This window comes from Saimiri boliviensis, chromosome 11 (assembly GCF_048565385.1).
Source record: "Saimiri boliviensis isolate mSaiBol1 chromosome 11, mSaiBol1.pri, whole genome shotgun sequence".
Taxonomy (NCBI): domain Eukaryota; kingdom Metazoa; phylum Chordata; class Mammalia; order Primates; family Cebidae; genus Saimiri; species Saimiri boliviensis.
In genome coordinates, this window is record NC_133459.1 from 50,630,752 (window position 1) to 50,644,773 (window position 14,022).

The 14,022-nt window shown below is 40.1% G+C and overlaps 1 protein-coding gene across 4 annotated transcripts in view; it reads left to right on the forward strand.

Annotated features, from left to right (window-relative positions):
* ZFYVE9 (zinc finger FYVE-type containing 9) overlaps positions 1–14,022 on the forward strand; it is a 227,987-nt gene that overhangs the window by 66,260 nt on the left and 147,705 nt on the right. The window lies entirely within an intron of this gene.

The window sequence follows — 14,022 nt, forward strand, 5'->3', positions numbered from 1 at the left end:
AGTTTTGCTCTTGTTACCCAGGCTGGAGTGCAATGGCACGATCTCGGCTCACCGCAACCTCCGCCTCCTGGGTTCAAGCAGTTCTCCTGCCTCAGCCTCCCGAGTAGCTAGGACTACAGGTGTGCGCCACCATGCCCAGCTAATTTTTGTATTTTTAGTAGAGACGGGGTTTCACCGTGTTGACCAAGATGGTCTTGATCTCTTGACCTTGTGATCCACCCGCCTTGGCCTCCCAAAGTGCTGGGGTTACAGGCGTGAGCCACTGCGCCCGGCTTAATTTTTTTATTTTTAATAGAGACAAGGTTTCACCATGTTGGTCAGGCTGGTCTTGAACTCCTGACCTCAGGTGATCCACCCCCCTTGGACTCCCAAAGTGCTGGGATTGTAGGTGTGAGCCACCACGGCTGGCCAGCTATAGGTTTTTTATAGGTATTTTTAGTCAAATTGAGGAAATCCCCCTCTATTCCTACTATACTGAGAGTTTTTGTTAATGAATTGGTTGGAATTTGCCATTAGTTTATTCTGCATCTGTTGATATGATAATGTGATTTTTCTTGCTTAGCCTGTTAAATATGATGGATTACATTTATTTTCAAATTTTTTAAAAAGTTCATTCCTTCCTTCCTTTCTTCCTTCTTTCCTTCCTTCCTTCCATCGATCCATCTCTCTCTGTCTCCTTCTTTCCTTCTTTCTCTTTCTTTTCTTTCTTTCGAGACAGAGTTGAGCTCTGTTGCCCAGGCTCGAGTGCAGTGGCACAATCTTGGCTCACTGCAACCTCTGCCCCTTAGGTTCAAGTGATTCTTGTGCCTCAGCCTCCCGAGTAGCTGGGATTACAGGCATATGCCACCATGCCCTACTTTTTTGTGTTTTGAGTAGAGGCAGGGTTTTGCTTTGTTAGCCAGGCTGGTCTTGAATTCCTGGCCTCAAGTGATCTGCCCACCTTGGCCTTCCACGATGCTGGGATTACAGGCTTGAGCGACCACACCTAGCCTGATTTTCAGTTGTTGAACCAGCCTGTATACCTGAGATAAATCTTTTTTGGTTGTGGTCTATAATTCTTCTTACACATTTTCAGGTTTTTTTGGAGACACAGTTTCACTGTGTTGCCCAGGCCCTTAGTAGCTGGGATTACAGACATGTGCCAGCACACCTGACTAATTTTTGTGTTTTTAGTAGAGATGGGGTTTCACTCTGTTGGTTACGCTGGTCTCAAACTCAGGTGATCTGCTTGCCTCCTTGGCCTCCCAGAATGCTGGGTTACAGGCATAAGCCATCGTACCTGGCCCATTGTTGGGTTTAATTTGCTAATATTTTACTGAGGATTTTTGCATTGATGTTCATGAGAAATATTGGTCTTTAGTTTTCTTTTCTTGTAATATCTTTGTCTGGTTTTGGTATTAGGGTAATGCTGGCCTCAGAATGAGTTAGGAAGTATTTCCTCTACTTCTCTCTTCTAAAAGAGATTATTGTAGAGACTTGGTATAATTTCTTTAAATTTTTGGCAGAATTCGTCAGTGAACTCATCTGGGCCTGGTGCTTTCTGTTTTGAAAGGTTATTAACTAGTGATTAAATTTCTTTAATATAGTCTTATTCATAATATCTGTTTATATTCTTGTGTAAGCTTTGGCAGATTGTGTCTTTTAAGGATTTGGTCCATTTCATGTAGTTATCAAATTTGTGGCCGTAGAGTTATAAATAGTATTTTTTATCTTTTTAATGCCCATGGGATCTGTAGTGGTGTCCCCGCTTTCATTTCTGACATTAGTATTTGTGTCCTCTCTTTTTCTAGTTAGCCTGGCTTTTCACGTAACCAGCTTTTTCACTGATTTTTCTCCATTGATTTTCTTCTGATTTCAACTCTGATTTTTATTATTTCTTCACTTAATTTGTACTTACAGTGCTCTTATTTTTCTTATTTCCTAAGGTAGATGCTGAGGTAATCGATTTTAGATCTTTTTGAATACTCGGATTTAATGCTATGAATTTCTCTCTAAGTGCTGCGTTTGCTGTATTTTACAAATTTTGTTGTCTTTACACTTTTATTTAGTTCAAAATATTTTCAAGTTTCTTTTGAGTTTTCTTTTTGACCCATGTATTATTTAGAAGTATGTTTTTTAACCTCCAAGTGTTTTGAGATTTTCTGGTTTTCTGTTATGGATATCCAGTTTGATTCCATTGTGTTCTGAGAGCAGACACTGTATGATTTCTGTTATTTCTTTTAAACTTGTTTCAAATTTGTTAAGATGTATTTTATGGCCCAGAATGTGGTCTGTCTTGGTGAATGTCTCATGTGAGCTTAAGAAATATGTGTGTCTTACTGTTGTTGGATGAAGTAGTCTATAAATGTCCATTTTATTTATGGTGTTTTGAGTTCAACTGATTTTCTGCCTGCTGGATCTGTTCATTTCTGACACAGGGGTGTCTAGTAGGGCTATAACAGTGGAGACTGTTATTTATCTGTTTCTCCCTGCAGTTTTGTCAGTTTTTGCTTCATATATTTTGACCCTCTATTGTTAGGCTTATACGTGCTGAGGATTGTTATGTCTTTTTTTGTTGTTGAGTCAGAGTTTCGCTCTTGTTGCCCAGGCTGGAGTGCAATGGCACAATCTTGGCCCATCACAACCTCTGCCTCCCGGGTTCAAGCGATTCTCCTGCCTCAGCCTCCTGCGGAGGTGGAATTACAGGCATGCACCACCACGCCCAGCTAATTTTATATTTTTAATAGAGACAGGGTTTATCCATGTTGGTGAGGCTGGTCTCTTAACTCCTGACCTCAGGTGATCTGCTCACCTTGACCTCCCAAAGTGTTGGGATTATAGGTGTGAGCCACCGCACCCAGCCCAAAGTGATTACTGATATGATCTCCACTTTTGAAGGATGATTTTATAGGGGTACAGATTTTTAGGTTGGTCTTTCTTTTTCCTTCTTTATTCCTGGCTTATATGGGTTCTTCACTCCTCTTTCTTCTTGTTTAGGTCTCTTAGGATAAATCAGTTGTAAATCTTAACCTTATTCCTCTGTAGGTATAATGGTTTTTTTGTTTTGTTTTGTCGTTTTTGAGACAGGGTCTCACTCTCTCTCCCAGATTGGAGTGCAGTGACCCAGTCTCAACTCACCGCAACCTCTACCTCCCATGCTCAAATGATCCTCCTGCATTAGCCTCCCAAGTAACTGGGATTACAGGCCTGCACCACCCAGCTAATTTTTTGTGTTTTTAATAGAGATTGGGTTTTATCATGTTGGCCATGCTGGTCTTGAACTACTGACCTCAAGTGATCCACCCACCTTGGCCTCCCAAAGTACTGGGATTACAGACGTGAGCCACCGCACCCGACCATAGTGTTTTTATTTTTTTATTTTTTAAATATTCGACTTCTTTCAATATTTTTTTAATCTTTGATTTTCTGTAGTTTAAATATACGTATAGGTTATTATTTTTTTTACCTGGCATTTATCATGCTTAGTGTTCTCTGAGCTTTCTGAAACTGGGGATTGGTACATGACATTGATTTGGGGGACATTTTCAGTCATTTTAGTTACAAATATTTCTTTTTTATCTCTTTTTTTTCCTTCTGGTATTCTTCTTACACATGTTACATCCTTTGTAGTTGTTTCACAGTTCTTGAGTTTTCTGTTTTAATTATTTTTTTTTTCTCTTTGCTTTTCAGGTTTGGAGGTTTTTATTGAGATATTCTCAAACTTAGACGTTCTTTCCTCAGTCATGTCCTCTCTCCTAAACAAGCCTATCAAAGGCATTCTTCATTTCTGTTATATTGTTTTTGATCTCTAGCATTTCTTTTTGGTTCTTTCTTAGAATTTTTCTGTATTTTCATTGCCCATCTGTTCTTGCATTCTGTCTACTTTACCCATTATAGCACTTAGCATATTAATTATAGTTGTTTTAAATTCCTGGTCTGGTAATTCCAGCATCTTTGCTGTATCTGAGTCTAGTTTGATGTTTGCTCTATCTCCTCAAACTTTTTTTTTTCTTTTAACCTTATACCTTGTAATCTTTTCTTGATAGCTAGACATAATATGTTGGGTAAGAGGAACTGCTGAAAATAGTTCTTTAGTAATGTGATAAGCAGTTGGGGGAAGGGGAGCATTCTGTAGTTACACAGTTACACCTCAGTCTTTTTTGTTTTGAGACGGAGTCTCACTCCCAGGCTGGAGTGCAGTGGTGTGATCTCTGCTCACTGCAACCTCTCCCTCCTGGGTTCAAGCCATTCTCCTGCCTCTCAAGTAGCTGGGTTACAGGTATGCGCCACCATGCCTGGCTAATTTTTTTTATGTTTTCTTTTTAGTAGAGATTTCGCTATGTTGACCAGGCTGGTTTTGAACTCCTGACCTTGTGATCCGCCTGCCTTGGCCTCCCAAAGTGCTGAGATTACAGGTATGAGCCACTGTGCCCAGCCTAGGTCTCAGTCTTTTAGCAAACCTCTGCCCCTGGACTGTGAGCTTCACAAGTGCTTCTTGATTTTTCTCCCCTGTTTAGAGGGGACAGGATATCAAGAATGGACTGGAGTTGAGTGTTTCCTTTCCCCAGGTCAGTTAGGCTCTGATAATAGCCCCAACAGGTTAGGCTTTGGTCAAATAGTTTCTGCTGAGGGTAGACTGTATTAAGAATAGAATGCTCTTAGGCTGAGATGGCACATGCCTGTAATCCCAGCATTTTGGGAGGCGGAGGTGGGCAGATCACTTGAGGTCAGGCTTCCGAGACCAGCCTGGCCAAAATGGCAAAACCTCGTCTCTACTAAAAATATATAAATTAGCTGGGTGCGGTGGCATGTACCTGTAATCCTAGCTACTCAAGAGGCTGAGGTGGGAGGATCACTTGAACCTAGGAGGTGAAGGTTGCAGTGAGCTGAGATCTTGCCACTGCACTCCAGCCTGGGCAACATAGCAAGACCCAGTCTCTAAAAAAAAAGAAAAAAAAAAAAACAATAGACTGTTCCGGCTTATTTCAACGTGGTTCCTTTTCTCCTCTGCCTGCTGAAAGAATGAGGTGATTTCCCCCTTGATCCTGTGAGATCTAGGTCAAGCTTCCCACAAAAGTGTGGGAGTCCCCTTGAAGTTTTTAATTCTCAGAGTTGTCCACACTAAGCCTCTAGCAATTTGTCAATTATAGTTTAAGATTTTCTGCCCGACCTCTGGTTCTCACAGAGGTTTCTGCTTGTGAGTTTCTGCTCAGGTAATTTGTGACTTTTTGTATTCACCTGTTTGTCTTTTCAAATTTGGGTCAGTGGTTTGTGCTGTGACTTTTTGGTTTTTGGAAGACAGAATCTCATTCTGTTGTTCGGGCTGGAGTGCAGTGGCATGATCTGGGTTCAAGCAGTCTTTCCACCTCAGTCCCCAAATAGCTGGGACTATAGGCACACTACTGCACCCAGCTAATTTTTGTAGTGATTGGGTTTCACAGAGTGGCCCAGGCTGGTCTTGAACTCCTAAGCCCAAGCAGTCTGACCACCTTGGCCTCCCAAAGTGTTGGGACTACAAGGGTAAGCCACCACACCTGGCCTTATTATTATTATTATTAAAGAGATGGGGTCTTACTCTGTTGCCGAGGCTGGAGCGCAGTGATAACTCACTATTATACTCTTGAACTCCTGGACTGAAGCGATCCTTCTCCCTCAGTCTCCTGAGTAGCTAGGTCTACAGGTGTGCACCACCATGCCTGGCTAATTGAAAACATTTTTAAAAATAGAGACTGGAGAGAGATCCAAGATGGCTGATCACTAGCAGCTCGGGATTGTAGCTCCCACTGAAAACGCAAAGAACGAGAGGACGCCACACCTTCACATGAATTCTTGTTGCTCACGCACCAGGAGATTCCCAGCGGAGGAGCCCCACGGGTCGCCAGCGCGACTCTTGTGACCGGCGAGGCGGTTTTGCCGGCGCCTCGGAGCGTCGGTTCTTGGTGCAGAGTCAGAAAAGCACCATCAATCTTAACGCCACTGATTTAGTCGGCGCAGTGGGTTGCTCAGATTTCGGCGCTGAGAATCAATAAGTTGGACGTCCACTCAGAAACCCAAGTACAAAGATGGTAATTATAAAGACCACAGATGGATAAATCTACAACGAAGGGAAGAAAACAGCCAAAAAAGGCTGAGAATACCCAAGATCAGAACGCCTCTCCCTCAGCAGGGGATCCCAGTTCCTCATCAGCAACGAAACAAGGCTTGATGGAGAACAAGTGTGTTCCAATTACAGAAGCAGGCTTCAAAACGTGGATAATAAGAAACTTCTGTGAATTAAAAGAACTTGTTCTAACACAATCTAAAGAAACTAAGAACTTTGAAAAAATGTTTGACGAAATGTCAACAAGAATACAAAATTTAGAGAGGAAAATAAGTGAATTGATGGAACTGAAAAACACAATACGAGAACTACGTGAAGTATGCACAAGTTTTAACAGCCGAATTGATCAAGCAGAAGAAAGGATATCAGAGGTCGAAGACCAACTCAATGAAATAAAACAAGACGACAAGATTAGAGAAAAAAGGATAAAAAGGAACGAGCAAAGTCTCCAAGAAATATGGGACTATGTGAAAAGACCTAATCTACGCTTGATAGGTGTACCTGAATGTGACGAAGAGAATGAATCCAAGCTGGAAAATATGCTTCAGAATATTATTCAGGAAAATTTTCCCAACTTAGTAAGGCAGGATAATATTCAACTCCAGGTAATACAGAGAACACCACAAAGATATTCCTCAAGAAGAGCAACTCCAAGGCACATAATCGTCAGATTCACCAGGGTTGAAATGAAGGAGAAAATACTAAGGGCAGCCAGAGAGAAAGGTCAGGTTACCCACAAAGGGAAGCCTATTAGACTCACAGCAGATCTCTCAGCAGAAACCCTGCAAGCCAGAAGAGAGTGGGGACCAATATTCAACATTCTTAAAGAAAAGAACTTTCAACCAAGAATTTCACATCCAGCCAAACTAAGCTTCATAAGTGAAGGTAAAATAAAGTTTTTTGCGAACAAGCAAGCACTCAGAGAATTCATCATCACCAGGCCTGCTTTACAAGAGCTTCTGAAAGAACCACTACACATAGGAAGGAACAAACAGTATCAGCCTTTCTAAAAAATACCAAAAAGTAAAGAACATCAATACAATGAAGAATTTACATCAACTAATGGGCAAAATAGCCAGCTAATATTAAATGACGTATTAAACTCACATATATCATTATTAATTCTAAATTTAAATTGACTAAATTCCTCAATTCAAAGACAGGCAATTTGGACAAAAAACTAAAACTGTATGCTGCATCCAGACCCATCTCACATTCAAGGATACACAAAGACTCAAAACAAAGGATGGAGAGAGACTTACCAACCAACCAGAGAGCAAAAATAAATAAATAAAAAGCAGAAGTTACAATTTTTGCCTCTGATAAAATAGTATTTAAAGCAACAAAGATCAAAAGAAGCAAAGAAGGACATTATATAATGATAAAAGAATCAATGCAACAACAAGAAGAGCTAAAGGTCCTAAATATACACGCACCCAATACAGGAATACCCAGACATACAAGACTTATAAAGAGACTTAGACTCCCACACAATAATAGTGTGAGACTTCAACATTAATATTAGACAGATCAATGAGACAGAAAATTAACAACGATATCCAGGACTTGAACTCAGATCTGGAACAAGTAAACGTAATTAACATTTATAGAATTCTCCACTTTACACAAAATATACATTCTTATCAGTACCACATCATATCAACTTAGAAGTTTAAACGAAATGTTGGTTGGCTCCTTGTTTGTTACTCTCTTCCCTCATTTTCTTTCATGTCTCCATTACTAAGGACAATTATAGGCATACCCATATTTAGACTGCATTCTAGCCCGGGCAGCAAAGCAATACCCCCATTCTCTCTCCCTCTTCCTCTTTCTCTTTCTTCCTCTTCTTTATTCTTTTTCTCAAAAAAAAAAAAAAAAAAAAAAAAAGAAATTGATGCATATGGGCTGGGCATGATGGCTCATGGCCTGTAATTCTAGCACTTTGGGAGGCCGAGACGGGGATCCCCTGAGGTCAGGAGTTTGAGAGCCTGGCCAACATGATGAAATCCCATCTCTACCAAAAATACAGAAATTAGCTGAGCATGTTGTGTGCCTGTAATCCCAGCTACTCGGGAGGCTGAGGCAGAAGAATCACTTGAACCTGGAAGGCAGAGGTTGCAGTGAGCTGAGATTGGCCACTGCACTCCAGCCTGGGTGACAAGAGCAAAACTCTGTCTCAAAAAAAAAAAAAAAAGAAAAGAAAAAGAAATTGATACACAGGTAGTAAAACTATTATTTTTTAAAAAACCATGTGAATGATAAACACAAAAAAAAAAAGAAAAAAAAATAGAGACTGGGTCTTGCTATGTTGTCCAGGCTATTCTCAAACTCCTGGCCCCAAGCAGTCTTCCTACCCTAGCCTCCTAAAGCACTAAGTTACATGTGTGGACCACTATGCCTCGCTACCTCACTTCTTTTATGTATCTAAGAAGAGTTGTTGATATTTCAGTTTTTTAAGTTTCTCGTTAGGACAGAATAGTGACTTCCAACCTTCTTAAGTGCTGAACTAGAAACTGGTAGTCTATGTATAGTCTTGTTATTACTTTTAGTTCACATAATTTATGGTATACAAATTGTATCTCCCTGTTAGTCTACCACCTAGAATGGTCTGAAACATAAGACCCATCCCTCTCTCCATGAATTTATCTCTTGTTTATTATCTACTTGTGGATCATAGAATATCTGAGTTTAGTATCTGTTCTTTGAAAGTATAGGTGTCCTATTTAAGTTGGAACTATGATTTTGATGCTGTTTGCCTCAATTTATATCATACTATTGGGATATATTTGTTAAGATTCTTTGTTGCAGGTTAAGGCAATCCACTGGAGTCAAGTTAGGAAAAAAAGAAGAGTTATAAGGAAATGACAATATCTCACAGAATCCAAAGGCAGCTATTGTAGCAGTATCTCTCAGGCACAGCATAGAAGGGTCTGTAATTCATTCAGCTTAGGTCAGGAGTTCACACCAGGCTTAATAAACTGGTTAGGTGGGTAGGTTTTCTATGAACATGGCATTTTATTTTGTGATGAAAGTGCATGTGTGTGTATGGGGTGGTGGTAGACAATTCTATAATTTTGTTGGCAAAGATAATCCAAGAGACGTCTACTGTCTCAAAATTGGAGATACAGACTTGGGCTAATATGGTATTAATTCATGTTTCAGTCATGGACAAACAATCTATATACTACTCTAGGTTCTGTAGAGAAACAGAACCAGGAGATAGACATTTTTCTTTTCTTCCCTTTTCTTTTTTTTTTCAGACAGTCTTGATGTGTCACTCAGGCTGGTGTGCAGTGGTGCCATCTTGGGTCACTGCAACCTCCACCTCCCGAGTTCAAGCGATTTTCATGCCTTAGCCTCCCAAGTAGCTGGAACTACAGGTGCCTGCCACCATAACTGGCTAATTTTTGTAATTTTAGCAGAGACGGGATTTTGCCATATTGGCTAGGCTCTTCTTGAACTCCTGACCGCAGGTGATCTGCCTTCCCTGGCCTCCCAAAGTGTTGGGATTACAGGTGTGAGCCACCACACACGATCCAGAGATGGAGGTTTCTAGCTTGCAGGCAGCAAATCATGAGATGTCTTAGCCTCCATAATTTTGTGAGTCTGTTTCATATAATCTCATTATATATGTGTGTATACACACAGAGGGTATTACATGTATGTATGTAGGTATGTATTTATATCATGGGGAGGGCAATCCGGTTTACTCAGTTCCGTTCAAATGCTAATCTCTTCTGGAATCATTCTCCCAGACACACCCAGAAATAATATTTAATCAAATGTCTAGGCATTCCTTGTCCCAGTCAAGTTAACATGTAAAATTAACCATCACAGGGATGTTGTATATCTTAGTAGTTTCTGTCCCTGTGTCATGTATATATAAATTTATGTAACCATGAGTCTGATTACTCTAGACATGAGAATTAAACATGCTCTTCCTTTTAGTCCCAATTGCAAATCAGTTGCTGTTCTAGAGATTTTAGTGACTATGTATATTTGATACATCCGTTATCACATTTTTCAATATTTGTTAAACTACTCTGCTTTTTGTTTAGTGTATACTAGATGAAAACAATCACCTGTTCTTTATGGCTGTTGACTGGGAATTTGATGTTTGTGAAGGATGCCAGATTGATATCCTGGAAACTGAAGCCCTGTGTGAATGTGGGGAAGCAACAATGTCAGGTTCTATTCTCTTAATGTATTTTGCTCTTGATCTGCAGGAATAAAGCTCTTTTCAGAGCTTATTTCATTTCTTCTTTTCTGCCACTGTGAGTAAGGGTGTTCATATTCAAAGGGTGTCTTTTTAGGATCAAATTTACTTAGTCTCTTCAGAAAGTTGAACATCAGGTTACTTTTTGTTCCTATTTTTCTGTTTCATTGTTCAGACTTGAGTTGATCACTTAAGACCAATGGTCCTAGTGGATTATTAATTGTATAAACAAACTAGTCCACTGGTTGGTTTCATGGTTCAAATAGCATCTTTGCCTTTCTAATTCTTTCACACAAATTGCTTTTTGATGAATAATAGCTATCATTTATTGAGCACTTACATATCAGGTCTGTGCAAGGCACTTTATATAAACACCTTCATCATCCTTAAAAATATCTTGCAAAGTATAGTTTTCATATAAAGTATAAAGAAACTGAGATTAAGAGAGATTATATTGCTCCAAGTAGCAGCAACTATTAAATAATACAGCATAGGCTAGTGTGGTGGTTCATGCCTGTAATCCCAGCACTTTGGCAGGAAGATTGCTTGATCCCAAGCAGTTCCAGCCCAGCCTGGGCAACATAGCAAAAACCCATCTCTATTAAAAAAATAAAAGTAAAATAAATAAATAGTAGAACATTAATTCAAACCTGGATCTGCCAGAGTTTTGCACCAGTGTTCCTTCCACCAAACTCCACTGACTCTTCATAAAAGGTGTTCATTTGGATTAAATTATCAATCCAGGTATATTATATATTGCTAATGATTGATTTAAAATTCCAGACTCAGTTTTGCCAGATATTCCATTGCTGTAGTTATACTCTTGAATAGTACTTTTTCTTTCTTTAAAGGTAAATCATTGAACTAATAGGAACTTTCTGAAAAGTTGTGATTGTGAATAGAGAGCACAAAACCTTGAGAAAACATGGTTTAAGTCTGAATTGTTCTTTAGTATATGTTGGCATTAATAAACTTTGAAATAGTAAGTACGTTGAAATTTTACTGGTCCTAGTACAACTCTTGGGATCCTTTGTATGGGACCATTTCCTAGGTGGAGGGTTCTTTCAAAATAAATCCTTTAGTTATTTTAATTTGATTCACAAGTAGTGGGCACATACTCTGTATTATACGTGGTATCATACACCAGGGATACAATGACAAAAAAGCAGTCTCTATCCTGAGAAACATTAATAGCCTGGAAGTCAGAGTCAGTGTTTTTTTTCTTTGTGCAGAAGACAGAGACAGACAGTTTTTAAAAAATCATGGATTAGTTGATAAGCACTCTGATAAGGGGTAAAATATACACAAGAATGAAGGGCCGCCTATCTCAGACCTAGGTCATAAGGACTTAATGGAAGAAGTGGTGTCTTGGACAGGATAAGGAGGACAGGTAAGAATCAACTGACAATGGCAGGGGCTAAGTTTGGAGAGTGTTCGAGGCCTCAATAATAATATGGATAAAGACTTTTTTTTTTTTTTTTTTTTTTGAGACGGAGTTTCGCTCTTGTTACCCAGGCTGGAGTGCAATGGCGCGATCTCGGCTCACCGCAACCTCCACCTCCTGGGTTCAGGCAATTCTCCTGCCTCAGCCTCCTGAGTAGCTGGGATTACAGGCACGTGCCACCATGCCCAGCTAATGTTTTGTATTTTTAGTAGAGACGGGGTTTCACCATGTTGACCAGGATGGTCTCGATCTCTTGACCTTGTGATCCACCCGCCTTGGCCTCCCAAAGTGCTGGGATTACAGGCTTGAGCCACCGCACCCGGCCGACTTTTTTTTTTTAATTGTTTTTTAAGATATCCATATATCATAAAATTCACTTTTAAAGCATACATTCAGTGGTTTTCAGTATATTCAGAGTTGTGTAACCATCACCATTTATAATTTCAGAACATTTTCATCACGGTAGAAATTCCCTACCCATTAGCAGTCATACGCCATTTCCTCCTCTCCCCAGCCCCTGACAACACTAATCTATTCTCTGTCTCTTTGGATGTGCCTATTCTGGACATTTCATATTAATAGAGCCATACAGTATGTGGTTGTTTGTGACTGGCTTCCTTCACTTAGCATAATGTTTTCGAGGTCCATTCATGTTGTAGCATGTATTGGTATAAAGGTGTGTTTTGGGAAATAGAGATAGGCAAGATTGAGAATTGAGCATTCATGTTGATCAATATGACTACTGCATAGAGTAATAATTTGAGAACAGAGAGTAAGATGTCATACTAGACAAATAAGCAGAAACCAAATCAAACAGAACAGAACAAGTCGGCTACGTTATGGAGGTGTGGACTTTATCCTAAGGGCAATAGGATGACATTCTATGGTGTTAAGTATGGAAATGATACAGTCAGATTTGGGTTTCATATTTGTGTGGAGAATAGATGGGTACAAAACAGCAGGCAGGGAGACTAATTAGAATTCTTGCAAAAATCTGAGCAACAGAAAGATGGAGGCGTTATTGGAATATGGCAGTGGAAATGGAGAGAAGTGGATGGATTTGAAAGATTTAAGAGGTAAGATTGACAAGACTTAATGTTAGATTGAATGTAGAGTTGGGAGAAGGAGAGGATAGTATCTAGAATGGTACTTAAGTTTCTGAGTTCATGAGACAAGTGGATGATAATGCACAGTATACTCATTAAGGAGCTGGCTGCTTGGTAATTTCCTGGGATGCCGATATATGAGTACTAAAATGGCACTGGAACATTAATGTGATAAAAAATGCGTTTACTGGAACTCTTATTAGTAGTGTTTGTGGGTTGGGGGACAGCTTTGATAAGCTACTGTAGAAGGAATAAGACCCCTCTCTCATCTGGCTTTTTGCTTGAATAACATTAGTTATGTCGTAAACTGTACTGTAAAAGACCCAAAGCGTGTTTTGAGTGACTACCATCAGTGGGTTTTCTTTTTTTTTTTTTTTGCCCTGTCCCTATTGAGGTTTTTTTTTTTTTTTTTGAGATGGAGTTTCGCTCTTGTTACCCAGGCTGGAGTGCAATAGCGCGATCTCGGCTCACCACAACCTCCGCCTCCTGGGTTCAGGCAATTCTCCTGCCTCAGCCTCCTGAGTAGCTGGGATTATAGGCACGTGCCACCATGCCCAGCTAATTTTTTGTATTTTTAGTAGACACGGGGTTTCACCATGTTGGCCAGGATGGTCTCGATCTCTTGACCTCGTGATCCACCCGCCTCGTTCTCAAATTTCCTATCTCAGGTGTTCTGCCCGCCTCGGCCTCCCAAAGCGCTGGGGTTACAGGCTGAGCCACTGCCCCTGGCCAGGTGGTTCTCTCATGGTTTTCATACAATTGTAGTCAGGCAATGACTGGGCTAGAGTCATCTTTAGGATTTGCTCATTCACATCTGTAGAGATTCATGGACCAGATCACTGAAATGTGGGCTCTTCATGTGGTTTCTCTGGCATGGTAACTGGGTTCCAAGAGTGAGAGTCCCAAAAGGACCAGGCAGAACTCTATTACCTTTTGTAACCTGGCCTTGGAAATTACATCGTTTCCCCTTTGTTATGTTCCATTAGGTGAGGTAATTGTGAATGTCTGCCCGGGTTTAGAGGAAGGAGACATAGATTTCACTACTCAGTTAAAATCTCCCATCCCACACTATCTTCTTAATGTGACTGTGACACCTGAGTCACGGGTGCTATGTCACAATCACATTAAGAAGATTATGTAGGATGAGAGATATGGTAGCAACCATTTAAAAAAATAA